Source organism: Salvelinus fontinalis, chromosome 6, assembly GCF_029448725.1.
Source record: "Salvelinus fontinalis isolate EN_2023a chromosome 6, ASM2944872v1, whole genome shotgun sequence".
Lineage (NCBI taxonomy): Eukaryota > Metazoa > Chordata > Actinopteri > Salmoniformes > Salmonidae > Salvelinus > Salvelinus fontinalis.
Window position 1 is genome coordinate 50955306 of NC_074670.1, and position 16118 is coordinate 50971423.

General features: G+C 43.7%; 1 protein-coding gene across 7 annotated transcripts in view; it reads left to right on the forward strand.

The window, feature by feature from the left end:
* Positions 1–16118, forward strand: part of dlg3 (discs, large homolog 3 (Drosophila)) — a 136654-nt gene that overhangs the window by 50492 nt on the left and 70044 nt on the right. The gene's annotated exons all lie outside the window — the stretch shown is intronic.

Below are 16118 nucleotides of genomic sequence, written 5' to 3' on the forward strand. Positions count from 1 at the left end.
TTCATACTTATTCATTCATTTAGGGAGTAGTGGGCTGTTTCGTATTCATTTGTCTACCATGCAGAGCAGGCCTAGTGTTCTATATTCACTTCAACATAAGAATGGCATACCTTAAGATCAGATGGGAACGAGTATTGCTTATTTATTGCTTTTCATCAAAGGCCTATGTTAACATCACAGACTAAAACAGCCCTGCATTCGTTTTCATTCAACAGGCACAGAGAGTGTAGCGGCGATCGAGCAATATTCATTGGCTAAATTATACTAAAGCCGGCTCATTACGCTGCAATGCAGACACATGTTTCTCCTCCATCGGCCCTTAACAAAAATACATTTTTCCTGACATATATGAAGCATGTTTCTCACAGATGAACTACTGAAAGGGTTGTCTCTCATCTGGCAGATTTCCTGTAGAGAGAGAGAGAGAAAAGATGAGATGAGGAGAGGAGGGGGAGAATGACGAGAAAGACAGACTCCATTAGATGGCTTATTTCTGTATGTGGCTGGTTATTCCTTAAATGATGTACATTGCTCTGCGATGGAGGGTTGGGTGAGATGGAGGGGTTGGACCAAGCTGACTGGCTGATGAAAGGGAAGAAGCGTCCATCCTACTGGGCGGATATGATACTGTAACTAGGACCATTTAAACCAGCACATGTTTTATATTCTCCATTTACCATTTCCTTTATCGTCTCGGGGGCCTCTATTGTCTCAGTCTTGACATTTCTCTTTTGACTAAAGCTAGGAACACAATCTGTAATTAGGCAGGGTGCGTGTGTGTGTGTGCATGCGCGCACGAGAGTGAGCTGGGGGTGGGGGAAGGGCCACTGTGTGTGTATGAAATGGTTCTCTGTGGATGTGTGTGTGTGAGTCTGTTTAGTCCCATAATATACACGGTGTTCGAAGCTACTGTGTATGTATGTGAATTTATTTGAGCAGAGAGCATAAAACGGCAGGAGAGAGAGACAGCGTGGGGGTAAAATGGAGGCTGAAATCTCACTGGTAATGTTGGAGAAATTCTACTGAGCACAGATGAACAGCAACCTAACTGATATTACTAGCTAGCCTTCCTACATGAACCAGGGAGGAAGAGGTTTCATTTAATTTGCTTCCTTGACATTGTGCTGTAATAATAATCTATTGTATATTCTAACCAATCCATATCCACCGTCAGTTGTGCCCAAGCCAATCAGGCAGATTTCATTTCTCACGTTTAAAACCTCACGGCAGTTTTGATTACGTAAGCATTTTCGTGTCGATTATTTATTTACCATCAGTACAAATATCCTCCTGCCAACTGCTCATTCCCAGCGTAAATGTAATGTCTAGATTGCAAATGAATTGGAGCCAATATCTCATGTGAAATGTTTTTCAGCCTCTCATTCATTTATGTAGTGGCTTGTCAATTCATGCGAAGGGGGTGGGTTATTTGGAGCATGCAATGGAGCTAAATCAATGGAGCTAAAATGATTGGTCCTGCTACTCTTTTGTCATCCTGTCAGAGGATCTTTGGGATGGTTTAATGCCTAATATACTGCATTTACACATTATCACTGGTCTTTATTAGGAGAACGTCTGGGTGTACAGAGAACGTTTCAACGTGTGTAAAATACAGCATACAAATCCAAACAGTGATAAACTGCAATGTAACCGGCACAACATCACCGGACATACAGAGAAAGAATTAGTGATGACAGGAAAGAGAGGTGAAAACGCTAATGTAGAAAAAGAGAGCACTAAACCAATAAAGACAGCCGGCCTGGAGAGGGGGAGGAGATTATGTAAGAGGAGGCAGTTGGTGGTGCTGAGAGGGGATGCTCAGAGAGAGAGAGAGAGAGGGAGCCCCATGGCTCTGTGGACAAGCATCTGTCCCTCAGCCTCCTAAAAGGCTCTCTACAGGGTCAGGTTTTAACCCTCTCAGTCTCTAGTACAGCATCAACACAGCACCTTCCACCTCTGCTTGCTGTGGGCAAATCACAGCCTTGGATGGACGTTGGAGCATCTCTGTTCCCCTCAGTCCCCACTGCACATCCATGGGTGGGAATTTCCCCCCTCCCCCACCACCATTCGCAGCACTCACAAGACACCAGGGCAGGCATGGACATGTGTAATGCTCATATTATACACAGTCACACAACCACACTGATCTTTCTGATACATGCATCTTTTGGAAGATTTTGGGTAAACTGAAACTGTTATTAGTAGTCATCCGACATAATCTCTCAAAATAATACATGATTACAGTTGGTTAACATATTTTCATATCTGTGTTTTTTCAAAGGATTTTGATAGCCAGAAGCGTTCCATAAAAAGTTCCTAAAATGGCTAAGAAATTGTTCCAAACTAACCAAAGTATAGTATGTTACCTTCCATTTAACCGCACGTCTTTGTTCTCCTCCCTCCCCACCATATCTCCTTGAAAGCAAGATTACAGTCAATGGCTATTGTCAGGGGGTTAGTTAAGTTAATTATGGATGGATGGATGTACATGAAGCCAGTTGGGATTAAAAGGAGCATTTCCTTTAAACATGAGCAGTTGAATTTCCATTTGAGAGATGAGGAGACCCTGGCCTAATGGGAGGCTTCTTCACTCAGAGCTCTCCCTCCCCCCTCAGGCTCCAATCTGTCTGTGTGTGCTCTCCAGCTCTGTGCCTATGATTAGCTTGAAATATTAATTGGTTTTTACTTTATTTATTATGAGCGAGATATTACAATTTTTCCAAAACGCCCTCCCAGTCCCCCATGCTCCGTCGTAGGTCTATTGTTTACCAGATCATTGGTGCTCTGTGGACGTACAGGATCACTCTAATGCATGAGCGTTGAGTGTGGGCTTACATCATGAACACTCCCATAGGTGGTTTCCGGTCGAGAGCCTTCAGGTTTGGATCAGAAATGTCTCTTGGCCTCTCTCTCGCTGGGTGATCACGGTTGTTATTCCTGCTCGCTGAAACTTTGGCTCACTCTCCAATGTCTCCATTTTTGACGATCCAACCACCAGATGTTTCTACAATAGTTGAATAGTAAATAAACAGTTATTAACAGGCTTTTAGTCCAAGTTTTTCTTTGATGGTTATATCCACATATCTGGTGTGTTTGCATCATGCCACATTTCTTCAAGGTTAGTACAGTATGTGGAATCTCTGTGCGTACAGCAAATACATACATTTTCTTTGTGCGTTTTTGTGTCAATGTGATGAGACTTTGTCCATTTTGATGTAATTTTCCAGGCCTCTAACAGGGTCCAGCCCAAGGAGTATTACAGGAGACGACTTACAAAGGCGTTTAACCCAGATGTCTTGAGCTCAGACCCCTGTTGTGATTTAGACAGCCTCCATCTGAACGCAGGAATATTCTCATCAGATCAAGAGGAATTTATCTCTGAGCTGATCTCAAAATGGGGAGCAAGGATGAGGGGATGTTGGCATGATAGGCTATGGCTACACTACACTGGGACTGGAGCGTTACAACGTCCTTATTACAGGAACATGCAAGAAGGACAAGATGTATGGCCTTTTCATGACATGTATTCTGAGGTCCATCCATACACCCTGGATGGATGTGTCTTAAGTCTTAAGTGTCTTATCAATGTGGAAGAGCCTATTTGCATATATATTGGATGTAACGTTACATGTCAGCGTTCTCGCTAATATTCCTCTCTCTGATGGGGAAGATACTGTATGTCCCATCTATATGACATATGTCAGCAGATATCTAGCGTATCAGGCTGTCACTGGGGCCTCTGAGAGAAGAGGATGGGATAGGATGGATGGAAGGGAGATGATGGGAGAAGGGAGCATAGGGGGGGGGGGGGGGGGGGGTGTTAGTTAGTTGGTTGGTTTTTGCTGTTTGTCTGGCCTGATATGTCAACCCTGGGACATGTACAGCCAGTAATAATGCATAGCTTTCTAACAGTACATCTGGAGTGGTACAGAGAGAGATAAGAAACAGGAGCAGCTAGGATCCCGGTGGTGAGGCCTATCTGCCAGTGAGTGTAGTGGAGTTGATTGGTGGGGTGCTGCCTCTCCTTTTTAGAGAATGTTGATCACAGGCTGCCCCAGACAAATATGGGGTTGGGGTGGATCCCAGAGGGGCCAAACCTCCCCCACTCCATCCACCCCATTATCTCTGGTGACTCTTAAAGGCCAGACAGCTTGGCATTCAGAGAATGATGTCATTCTAAATGCAGTGTGTGTCTGTAGAAAAAGGGGGGGGGGGGGGTGCCTGTTTCTGACTAATCACTGGGGCTGAGTGCTGGGCGGATGCTCAGGGGTTACAGAACTGGATGTCCAGAGTCAGCTTGGTGTCAGACAGTGTGGCATGTTCTGTGCTTGGTTTGATACTTTGATACTTTGGTTTGATACTCTGAATTCCTACACATTTTTGTGTTAATCGTAGCTTTTGCAAAATGCAATTGCTACGTTGTGCTACTTTATACAGTACATGAGACTCGTGGGATCTCAGCCTTGAGCATTTTGGTGTGATAAAACATAGAAGAGTAGGTCAGTCTGTATGTCTTTGCTGCTGTGTGCACATAAAGCTGTATTGGGTAAACAAAATGGATACATTTGACCCTAATATCCAGTACAGTGTATTCAGGAGGGACACAGCGTGGATCCAGATAAGTAGGAGGCATGAAATAGATACTGGAGCCAATTGTGGGATCCTACTCGGTCAGCAAACTTTGGTATTGTATAACCTCCATACCAGGCTAGCCAGCGGTGCCCTGCCCAGTGGGAGGAGAGTCGTCCAGCTAGCTGACGTGGACCAGTGCAACACAGTCACTCCATAATCTTATTAGCTATGACAATCTGCTAGTCTGGTTAACGGCCATGAGACTTTCTCCCCTGTAAGTCATTTCTATATTGTATTCATGCCTTTCAGTGGCTGGCTGCACACTGATGCTCACTTGCAGTATCAATTGTCATTGGACAAGGACTTGTGGATAGTACCTGTCCAGTCTGTATTAATATCTATCTATATGTCTCCTCTCTCTGTCTCTTTGGATTTCTTCTACACCATCACACACACACACACACACACACACACACACACACACACACACACACACACACACACACACACACATATACATATACATATACATATACATATACATATACATATACATACATATACATACATACATACATATCTCGAACAGACCTTTGCCTAAAGCAAAATGTACCGGACTCATAATGATTCAAGGGAGGAGAGCTGCACGGTGAATCACTGCAAATGCACAGTGAAACAGAGGGGACAAGGTGTGCTGCAATATTTATGTGCACTTTTACAAAAGTAAACTTTTTCTACACCTTTAGAGGGGGCAAGGATTCTGTGGTTGAGAAGAGGCCGCCACAGATGTGGACATCAGAGTGACGGGGATCGTTTGACAGTTATTAGAAAAGTAGCAGAGCTTGAACAGTCAGGTGTGTTGGTCTAACAATGACCCTGGACTGGATCCTAACCTCACCTCCCACATCTCCTGTAAAAGCTGCTGCAGCCCCCATGGACTTGCAGTACTTCATTCACAGATGGACCTGCTTTGTTTCAAGGTTAGGCTTACTGTAAATATAAATATTCTACTCAACATATAATACAAATCTGCTTCTCAGATGCAACCAAATCTGCAGTATATGTTAATAAAAACTTATACTGCAGAATTGAAAGAAATGTGTATTGGTGTGGGCTGTTTGTACTGCATGTACATAATGTGTGTATACCGGCTTGCCTGCTTTCTGCCATGTATGGTGAGGCCAGGCCATGTGATCCGAATGCTGTTTGTCAGAGTCCCTGCCTGGGCCCAACCCTCTGCCTCTCCCAGCCAGCTAGCCAGCCAGGGAGGAGAGAAGGGAGGGGAGGGCTGTTTGTTTGCTTGCCTGCTTTGTTTTATTTAGGGGTTTTTGCTGATCAAGGTAGCGGCTGGCCTAGAAACGGGAATGTGCTGTGCAGTGCTGTACTCCTGATTCAACGATGGGACCATCGTTCCCTTGTTCTGTCAGGAAGATAAGGGAGGAGGAAGAGGCCTTTCATTGGTTGATGATGGGGGGACACGGTCACATGGTCTCGCCCCCCTACTGCTATAATCTATAATGAATAATATGTACAGAAAACAGTGCTGCGTGATTTATGTATGGTACTTCTAGCTTCAACAGTCATCTCCTGTTGCCTTATCTGGGTTCTATTCCTCTATTGCTCTTGGCTGGGTATGCTTCAGATCGCAGCACTAACTCCTGGCCAGAGTGTACTAGAACACCCACACACTGCCACGGGACTGCATGCATCACATCGATAACGCTGAAGACTGGGCCTATCCCCAAGCCTTCTGACTCCTCTCCTTTTTTGTGGGTGTCCGTGGGCGCTTTCAACAGCGCTCGGGCTATTGTTCCACTGCTCGTAATTTTAGAAACGCAGCTCTGGCTCCAGTGGAGGCATGTATTGTATACTGTAGCGGTGTAGACAAGGGCCTGCAGATCTGGAATATTCTTCACGGTAGAGTGTTGACTGGATGCTGTTATTCATGCAGTATTGTGAAGCTGTTGTCGCCAAACATGTTGATTTTTCAGATGAATATTGAGATGCAGAATGAAGACTAAATGCTAAAGCGGGAATAGCTGAAATGCACAGACTTAGATGTCTTTTCCCATTTTCTGGAGAGTTGTGTCTTGTGAGTAGAACATTTGGCGATGCAGTCAGTGCATCTCTTCCCATGTGTAGCGTAGTTACACTGAGTGCCATCTGATCTCGCTAATGCATTATCCAAGCAGCCCTTTAGCCATTTGGTCTGCTGGCCTCCATTTGTTTAATATTTTTTTTCTAGTTTTCTTTTTTTCCCCGATCATCCTCTCATCTCTTCCTCTGCCTTCTGTCTTTCTCATGCATTGTCCGGATCAAAAGCTCCAATCAACTAGCTACATGGTGTGGGTATGTTTCAGCAGGCTGCTTCAGCTCTGTGCGTCAGTATAATTAGCATAGCTTTTCTCTGCCATTTTAAGAGGATGTGCACGAGGTGCTGCTTCATTAATATACAGCCGCTATGCCTTCAAAACAATCACGTCTTTTATCTTTGAAGTCGCACTGAATACGTAGTTTTTTTTCCCCCATCGAAATGAGGCCTTGAACAAATTGAATGCATTAAAGTAAATGATGAAGGTTGATCCATAGTTGAAATACGTGGATTCCTTTTGACAAATCTAACAATTAAACTGTGGAAGGTCTTTTTGAACCTGCTGTTGATTGCACATCTGTTTAACATAGAGCAATTGGTTTCAATTATTCATGTTTTCACCGCAATTCCAGTAGTGTCAGTGTTTTTCATTGCTGTTTCGATTGGTCTTAGTCACTATGCCTCTGAAAAACAACTCCGAATGGGATCAACACAGTACAAGCCCCATACAGTCACATACAGAAGCATATGTTTGCCTGACACTGCGCTCTCCCTCCATCCCTCCTCCCCCTCTCCCCCCTCCCTCCCCAGTGAAAAGACATACAGTATGTCTATGCTAGAGCACAGACCACAGATCATCCTTTAACAGGCCCCTGGTTCATTATCAGTTATTATTGCCCAGTGGATATACAGTATACTGTGTCTACCCATTGAGCTTAATGTGCTTAAAAAAGTATCTCCCCCCTCCCTCTCTCTCTGGGAAATGGAGACAGATATCCCCAGCCTAGAGAAAGAGACGGAGAACGAGATAAAAACAGATAGAGAGAGCGCAACTTGACCCGTTCCTGGTTCCAAACAATCCCTTCTTAATATCCTACTTCTCATTGCACTGTAGATGTGGTACACCGGCCTTGACATAGCTTTTTCTGGATTTATGACATTTCTTTTCCCTCTGTGCGTCTAGGGTGTCTGTGAATATGCCATATTTGAGGAGAGATTGGTGGCCGTCTGTCTTGTCTACACTGTATGATTGCAGCTCTCAAACTCATATTTCCTTTCCTCCCCTGGATTTGTGTTAGTGCCTCGTACACTGTAGCATTACACATAGTATTTTACTGTGTTCAGTAAGACCCCTAAGACACTGCCTTGCCCAATGTCTTCAGACTACAGAACATGAGCAATACTGTATACGAATATATTTTATCTCCATTTTGTTATTCTGCTGAACATACATTATATTTGATAACCAGCGTCTGGTGTCATCTCTGCATCTTTCCGTCCCCTGACTGTACTGTAGTACTGTATTTAAGCTTTAGCGCAAGCGGGGCCTGTCCAGATTACATGGTGGATTACCATAGTACGTTATCAAAGTTTCTAAGTAGTACATGGTCAGCAGGCAGCAGCCCAACGTTGGAGCTGGCAGGGCTCAGCGGGCCATACACAGCAGAGCAATAAGAACTTCATTGGGTACTGATGTAATTGTCTTTATGCATCAGTGTAGCGCCTCTGTTGCTCTGTGCTATTGTATTTTTTTTTTTATGACTGGCGGCCGAGTCAAGGCACCCGTAGGTATTTGGGTTGCGGTTGATTTATAAGCATTGGAACTATAGAACGTTGGCGGTTGGCACCCTTACTCAGTGTAGCATTACCATGTAATCTTTATACTAACAGCACAGCAGCCATCTTCTGGCCATTACTTCAATGCTAGGAACCTTAATGTCCAAGATTTGTTTTTAAACAACATTGTCTAATGCCAATCCTCAACCTTGGCTATAGTTGAGGTGCGATCAATTAATTATTTGAAATCTTAGTGAGGTTTTGATGCCCATCTTTACTGTATAGAGTTAGTCTGAAGAGCTAGTCTTAGGAGAGACTATATATACACTATATATACAAAAGTATGGGGACACCTCTTCAAATTAATGGATTTGGCTATTTCAGCCACACCTGTTGCTGACAGGTGTATAAAATCGAGCACACAACCATGAATCTCCATAGACAAACATTGGGAGTAGAATGGCATTACTGAAGAGCTCAGTGACTTTCAACGTGGCAACGTTATAGGAATACGACCTTTCCAACAGGTCAGTTCGTCAAATTTCTGCCCTGCTAGAGCTACCCCGGTCAACTGTAAGTGCTGTTATTTTGAAGTGGAAACGTCTAGGAGCAACAACGGCTCAGCCGTGAAGTTGTAGGGTCACACAAGCTCACAGAACGGAACTGCCAAGTGCTGAAGCGTGCAGCACTTAAAAATCGCCTGTTGCAACACTCTCTACCTAGTTCCAAACTGCCTCTGGAAACAACCTACCCAACTTTATGAGCTAACACACGACTACCACCTGGAAACACACAAGTATGCACTTGACATACAATATGAATTTATTAAACTTTTAAAACATTGCAACAGTGTGAATGTTCACTGGTTGCCAATAAGGCCGGGTGTGAATGTTCTGACAGCCTAAAACCTACCCAACCAGTCGGAATACAATGGGCATCAATCTACTGTTGATGCCCCATGAGCAGGTAATTAAAGGGATAGTTCGACATTTTGGCAATTTAGCATCCTCACAGATTCCATTTTATGTCTGCGTGCAGTTTGAATGTGATAGCGCAATGACTGGAAGTCTAAAGGAACAGCTAACATGCTAGTTGTTCCTGTACGCAGAGACATAAAAATGGTATCCATGAGTTAATCTGTCTCTGGGTAAGTAGATAAAAAGTGTGACATTGTGGTATTTGGTATTGGTATTTGTTTCATTAGTCCATTCTTGACATAGTCCCAAAATGTTTTGCTTTTCAACACCTACATTTTCAATATATGTAATAGTTTTGGGACTATTTCAACAATGGACTAATTAAACAAATACTGAAAGATAGTTTTGGGGTGGAGTTTTTCTTTAAGTATGCTAGGTTGAGAGCCTATGAAAAAGTCTGTGAGAGGGTTTTGTGCATGCAGGAACAGTCATGTATGTTTTTTTTACATAGTAGTGTAGGTTAACAGGAAGAATAAACCAATATCACGATATGCCTCGCTCATGTCGATATCAAACATATCAAATAATATCAAATCAAATGATCAATATTAGTCCCCACCACTTGCAAATACAGTATAGGCCTGTTGTCTGTTATTTAAAGTTAACTATGGCTCTTTAACCTCAGGCTGATAGTGTCCTCTTGAAACCTGAGTCCCGCAAAACTCATTACAAGTGAAGAAAGGGCGGTGATGCTTAAAGAAGCAGTGTTTCAAAAGAAGAAAAGCAGTTTATTATGTGATATTAGTCATTGTGATTTTCAGAAGGGCTGCTTCAGGAAATAGGAAAAGAGACTTGAACTCCCATTAAGCCTTTGTAATAGCAGATGCCCCAGTGGGGCTCTCTAAATGTATATTTGGAGCAGGAAAGCCACGGCTGGATGGGCTTGGACCTGGGATTCGTTGCCTGATCTCAGTCGTCTCAGTCTGTCTATTGGCCCATGGTAATGTCACAGAGCTCAGGCTCCAAGAGTTGGTCACTGAATGTGCAGGGATATTTGTGTCAATGAATCACATAGATGATCAACGATCAGTTGAATTCCCTGATCATTCATTGGTCTCAGTATCACTCTCGACAGCCTTTTACAAAATTAAAGATTCACTGAGGGCAACTGCGTGATGTCTAAGCACTAATCTTAGCCACCGTATCTTGGAGATGGCCCTAATTTGTAGTTGAACTGAATTACATAATATCCTAGTACATATCCCTGTGTTAGAATAAGTAAGGCAGTAATGTTGAGCACTGCCTTCCCACACATTAAGTCATAAGACGTCTTCAGCTGTGTCTCTGTCTGTCCCTGGGGCAGAGGACCTTGAGGAGAGGAGGGTAGAGGAGGGGAGGAGACAGTGTTGCCATGGTGCAGTCTCAACCAGAGCTGTACATTAGCTCTGCTGCTCGGCTAATTACGGAGAGAGACTGCAATGTTGATGCGCAGGCAGCAAGACAGGCAAAGGCCTTTTTTAAGCAAAGGATTTTTTGATACTGCATAGATATGGAGGACATGTAGTACACATGTGTAAGTTACACATTTCATACATTTTATTTTATTTTACAAACATTAATGAGGATTTACTTCAGATGTATTTGAAGGACAGAATCAAATCCCATATGTCCTACTACCAATGATGCTGTTTGAGGTAGAGGCAGCTAGTGGAGGAGTGAGGAGCCATTCTGGTTCTAGTAGTGGTGCTGCTTCCCTCTCCCCTGGCGTACCACTTGTGTAACACAGAGAGGTCTTCCAAACAGCCGAGCCCAAGAGCCTTGCTGTGAATAGGCTGCTGGAGAGGCTGCAGATCATGATCAGCCAGTTTAGAAAACCCAATATGGGCCGCTGTGGATTAATGTTCCCCATTTTAAAATTCCAATGATGTAATCAGCCAAATCCAAGCATTTCATTTTCTCACCGGAATATCTCAGAGCCCGATGACGCGACTGGTAGGGATGGGGGGGGTTGGCCAGAGAGAGAAGAGGACGGAAGGAGGAGTGGAGCGGCTCGGAAGCGAGAGGAATATTGCAATATTAGGCCATGCACTTTGAACCCCGGACTGTCATCTCCTGTGGATGCTGTGTCCGCCTGGCAGGCTGACCAGATAATGCCATGGTTACATGGGGTTGCACTGCAAGTTACAGCGCGTTATCAAAATGAAGCCAATGACACCATAACGCCAGATTGCTCTCTCTTGTGCCCAGGAGACGAAAAGCTGTTAGAGATTTGGTCATTTTGAAAACTCATCCTAGCTAGAATGGCCATGGTGAGTATAGTATTCAGCATATTTTCATGTCTGTTATAACAGATCCTTATTATGTTTCTACTGCAGTTGAATACTCCAAATGATTGTTATTCTTGATGTTCAGGTCATGACCCTCCTCTCTGTTGTGCAGATATAAAGACCTCCATCTATTCCTCTTGTCTAAGCGTCCTCAGAGGGTACTAGTGATGAGCTGCTGGAGTCCTATATTGAATTACAACAGAGTTGCTTCATGGGAGATTCTTTGACATGCAGAGGATTTTCATTAAGTCAATGTTAGCATAGTAAAGGAATTATATAGTTTATCTTAACCTTCTTGTACTGTATATTCAAATCTTGATTTACATTTGAGTATTATCAATAATATACTTTTGAATATTTATATTTTCTGGCTACAGTACTTCACAGTATCTAGTGCTACGATGCTGTGTGGTGCTCTCATGTTGTTTTCCATGGTCTGACTGAAGGCTTCTGAACAAAGGCCAGTCCTTACCATCGGATCAGAGGCCTCTATGCTGAAAGGTTACAACTTCAAAGCATCTTGTTGTCTGTCTGTGCTCTGATCAGTGTTTGCGTCATATGTCCATGCCCAAATGATGGTTGCTCTGACTCTGATCTGTGCTGAGACACAGTCCTCCATGAGGCCTGTGTGTCGTGATCCAACCTGAGGTGTTCTGCAGGAGAAGAAGAGACAAGAAAATCTGGGCCCTCAACAGGAGGCAGATTGGCTTGGCAATCCCCAAAGTGATACAAACGTTTGAAACAAAGGACCCTTTTTTCCCACCGCCGTTTCATTTGGCAGGAAATACACCAGCATATGGACAAACGTGCTCATGAATGTATTCATAATTGTGCATTAGAAAGTACTGCCACAGTTTTTGTTGCCTTATCGTTTTCTTACTTTACTGTAATTCTTCATCACTTTCAACACCTTCGCGCTTTGCCAGCCAACGTGAACGCGGGCAGGGCAGGCAGTGAATGGAGCTGTGTGTGGGTGTTTTCGGAGTCGAGGAATAAAGACCTGCTGAGCCCTGTGGGCCATGATGACTGGAGGGGAAAGAGGGGAGGGGAGCTGCTGGGCTGTTTGTAGTGCCACAGGGGCGCCACCTGGGACCGGCCTCTGCCTGCTCGCCATCCTCTCTCCATCTTGGCCAGGGTCAGAAGTGGCTCTGTCATCTGAACTGGTTGTTTTAACAGTAGATCAAAGATGATCCGTGTGTGACGACCCCTTAGTCCCACATGTACAGTGTACTTCCCCTACCGATCAACTGGCTCCCTCTGCTTCCCTCCCCATCTCCCCATGGCTCGCAGGTTCAGCTTAATGATTCAAATGATGGTCTTTTTTTAAAGAAACAAATGAATCATAGTTTGTTTTGGTGCTTTTTTGAGCGGACGGTGTTGTTGTGTTTATATGAGCGGTACTGTGTCTGGTGGTGCTTAGGCAGGGATGGCCTGGAAGGGATCAGCTGGCCCTCTGCCCCCGAGTGACACACCAACACACTCAACGGTCAAAGGTCACACTGTGTAGTGCCAAAATATGCTGTCAAAATAAGGCCATCGTGTCACGAAACACTCACTCGTAATCCTCATCATCACAGAGAAACAGCCCATGTTCTATGATCAGAACACAACCATAGAATCCTGTATTTCATATGTCGTTGACTATGGATGACAAAACATTATTATAGTCAGCGAGCTTCAAAATGGCAGCGTAGTGCTGTACACTGTCGCTGGCACTCACTGAGAACAGGCAGAATCCCAAACAGCACAGAAGTGTTGCTCTCAGCTTAGCAACAAGGGGTAGCAACCAGCCGAGAGAGAGCTGCCTGCAAGCTAGCATGCTGCAGAGACCTCTGATGTAGAGGGAGCATTTTACCCCCTCCAGATCAGTGCCATGTTAATGGGTTTGAGAGTGCATCCACTGTTTTTGTATTGTTATTATTATAATTTCTAGTAATAATAATTCTCCATAACAACGTGGTCATTTTAAGCAACCCGTCAATCAATCTGACATCTACCTGAGGAGCGGAGGAGCCTGTTGCAGTCAGACTGTGGTCAAACGTAGTGCATTACATAGGGAAAATAGTGTGCCAATTCGGACACGTTCAGTGTAATAGTGAGTGGAAATGATTAGAGCAGACTGACGGACGGCGGTGGGTCAAGTAACCTGGCACCAGTAGCATCCGACAGACAGGGGTGGGGGTAGATTAAATTATCAACCCAGATTCTTCTGATTCTCTCTCCATACCGCACAGCGTAATCCACAGACCAGGCAGCAGCTGCCACTGCCCCGGGCATCCCAAAAAATAAACACTGACCACACATAGACAACACTAATACAACACATGGACAACCCTAATACAACACATGGACAACCTGCTTACAACACATGGACAACCCTAATACAACACATGGACAACCTTCTTACAACACATGAACAACCCTAATACAACACATGGACATCCCTAATACAACACATACTCAAACCCTAATACAACACATGGACAACCTTCTTACAACACATGGACAACCCTAATACAACACATGTTTAAATACAAGCTTACATGATTGCATGGACACATGCGCGCATACACACACACACACACACACACACACACACACACACACACACACACACACACACACACACACACACACACACACGTGTAAGCCATAGCCTACACGCACCCATGAACACACCCATGCATGCACTCCTACACATATACACACTTGCATGCAAGCCTGCATGCCTGCGTTTACGCTAGGGCTGGGAATTGCCAGGGACATCACGATACTTAGGTGACGATACGACATGTATTGCGATTCTATATGTATTTCAATTCGATACTGTGATTTTATTGCGATTCGATGCTTCAAACATATTGCTCACCATATGTCTGCTGCAGAGGGACGAGAGAGCCATGGAAAAAAACGACTTTTGATCAGTCATGGAAAAAAAGTGCTGAAAACAAATTGGCTCACGATTTAAAAAGAAGATGGAGAACAAGAAAAATACTAGAGTTTTGGTGCAGGTACAGCCAACTAGCGCAAAAATAATATTGCAATACTGTCACAATAATACGATATATATCGGCCAAAATAATACCCCGATATGTAACTGTATCGATTATTTTCCATCACTAATTCACACATACACACATACTCACACACACATTTAAATGCAAGTCTGTATTCACACATGCGTGCATCCACTCATATACACACATATATGCCAGCCTACATACAGTATATACTGTACATGTACCACCACATACAGTGCCTTGCAAAAGTATTCAGACCCCTTGGATTTCTTCACATTTTGTGTTACAAAGTGGGAATCAAATATATTTAATTGTTCTTTTTTTGTCAACAATCTACACAAAACACTGTAATTTGGAAGAAAAATTCTAACATTTTTGAAAGATTAATAGAAATGTAAGGCCTGGGTGTCGGAGTGTGAAGTCAAAGCGCAGGAAACAGCAGGTGCAAACACAAATGTTCTTTAATGAACACGGACAAACTAGGCCACCCTACTAACACACTGGGTGTACTACTTAACCAACCCCAGACACGGGGGAAACGAACACAGTCCAGTAAACACGTAGCACAAAACCAACACCACTACTTACAAACAAACAATCCCGCACAAGGAAACGTGCGGGCCGGCTGACTAATAAGCCCAACTAATTAACCCTAATACACCACAGGTGAACCCAATAAACACATAGGGAGGGGGAGAAAAGGATCAGTGGCAGCTAATAGGCCGGTGACGACGACCGCCGAACGCCACCCGAACGGGAAGGAGAGCCTGCCTCGGTCGAAGTCGTGACAAGAAATGAAATAACAAAAATATAGTCGTTGTATAAGTATTCAGCTCTTTGAGTCAATACATGTTAGAAACACATTTGGCATTGATTACAGCTGTGAGTCTTCTTGGGTAAGTCTATAAGAGCTTTGCACACCTGGATTGTGCAATATTTGCCCATTTTTAATCTTTTCTAAATTCTTCAAGATGTTGAGGATCATGACTAGACAGCCATTTTTAAGTGTTGCCATAGATTCTCGAGTAGATTTAAGTCAAAACTGTAACTTTGCCACTCAGCAACATTCACTGTCTTCTTGGTAAGCAACCCGAGTGTAGATTTGGCCTTGTGTTATAGGTTATTGTCTTGCTGAAAGGAGATTTCCTCTCCCAGTCTCTATTGTAAAGCAGACTGAAGCAGGTTTTCTTCCAGGATTTTGCTTGTGCTTAGCTCCGTCCCATTTCTTTTTATCCTAAAAAACTCCCCAGTATTTGCTGATGTCAAGCATACCCATACTGTACCATGATGCAGTCACTACCATGCTTGAAAATAAGGACGCAGTTACTCCGTTGCTCCAAACATAAGGCTTTGCATTTAGGGCATAAAGGTTATTAATTTGCTGTGTTTTTTTGCACAATTACTTTAGTGTCTT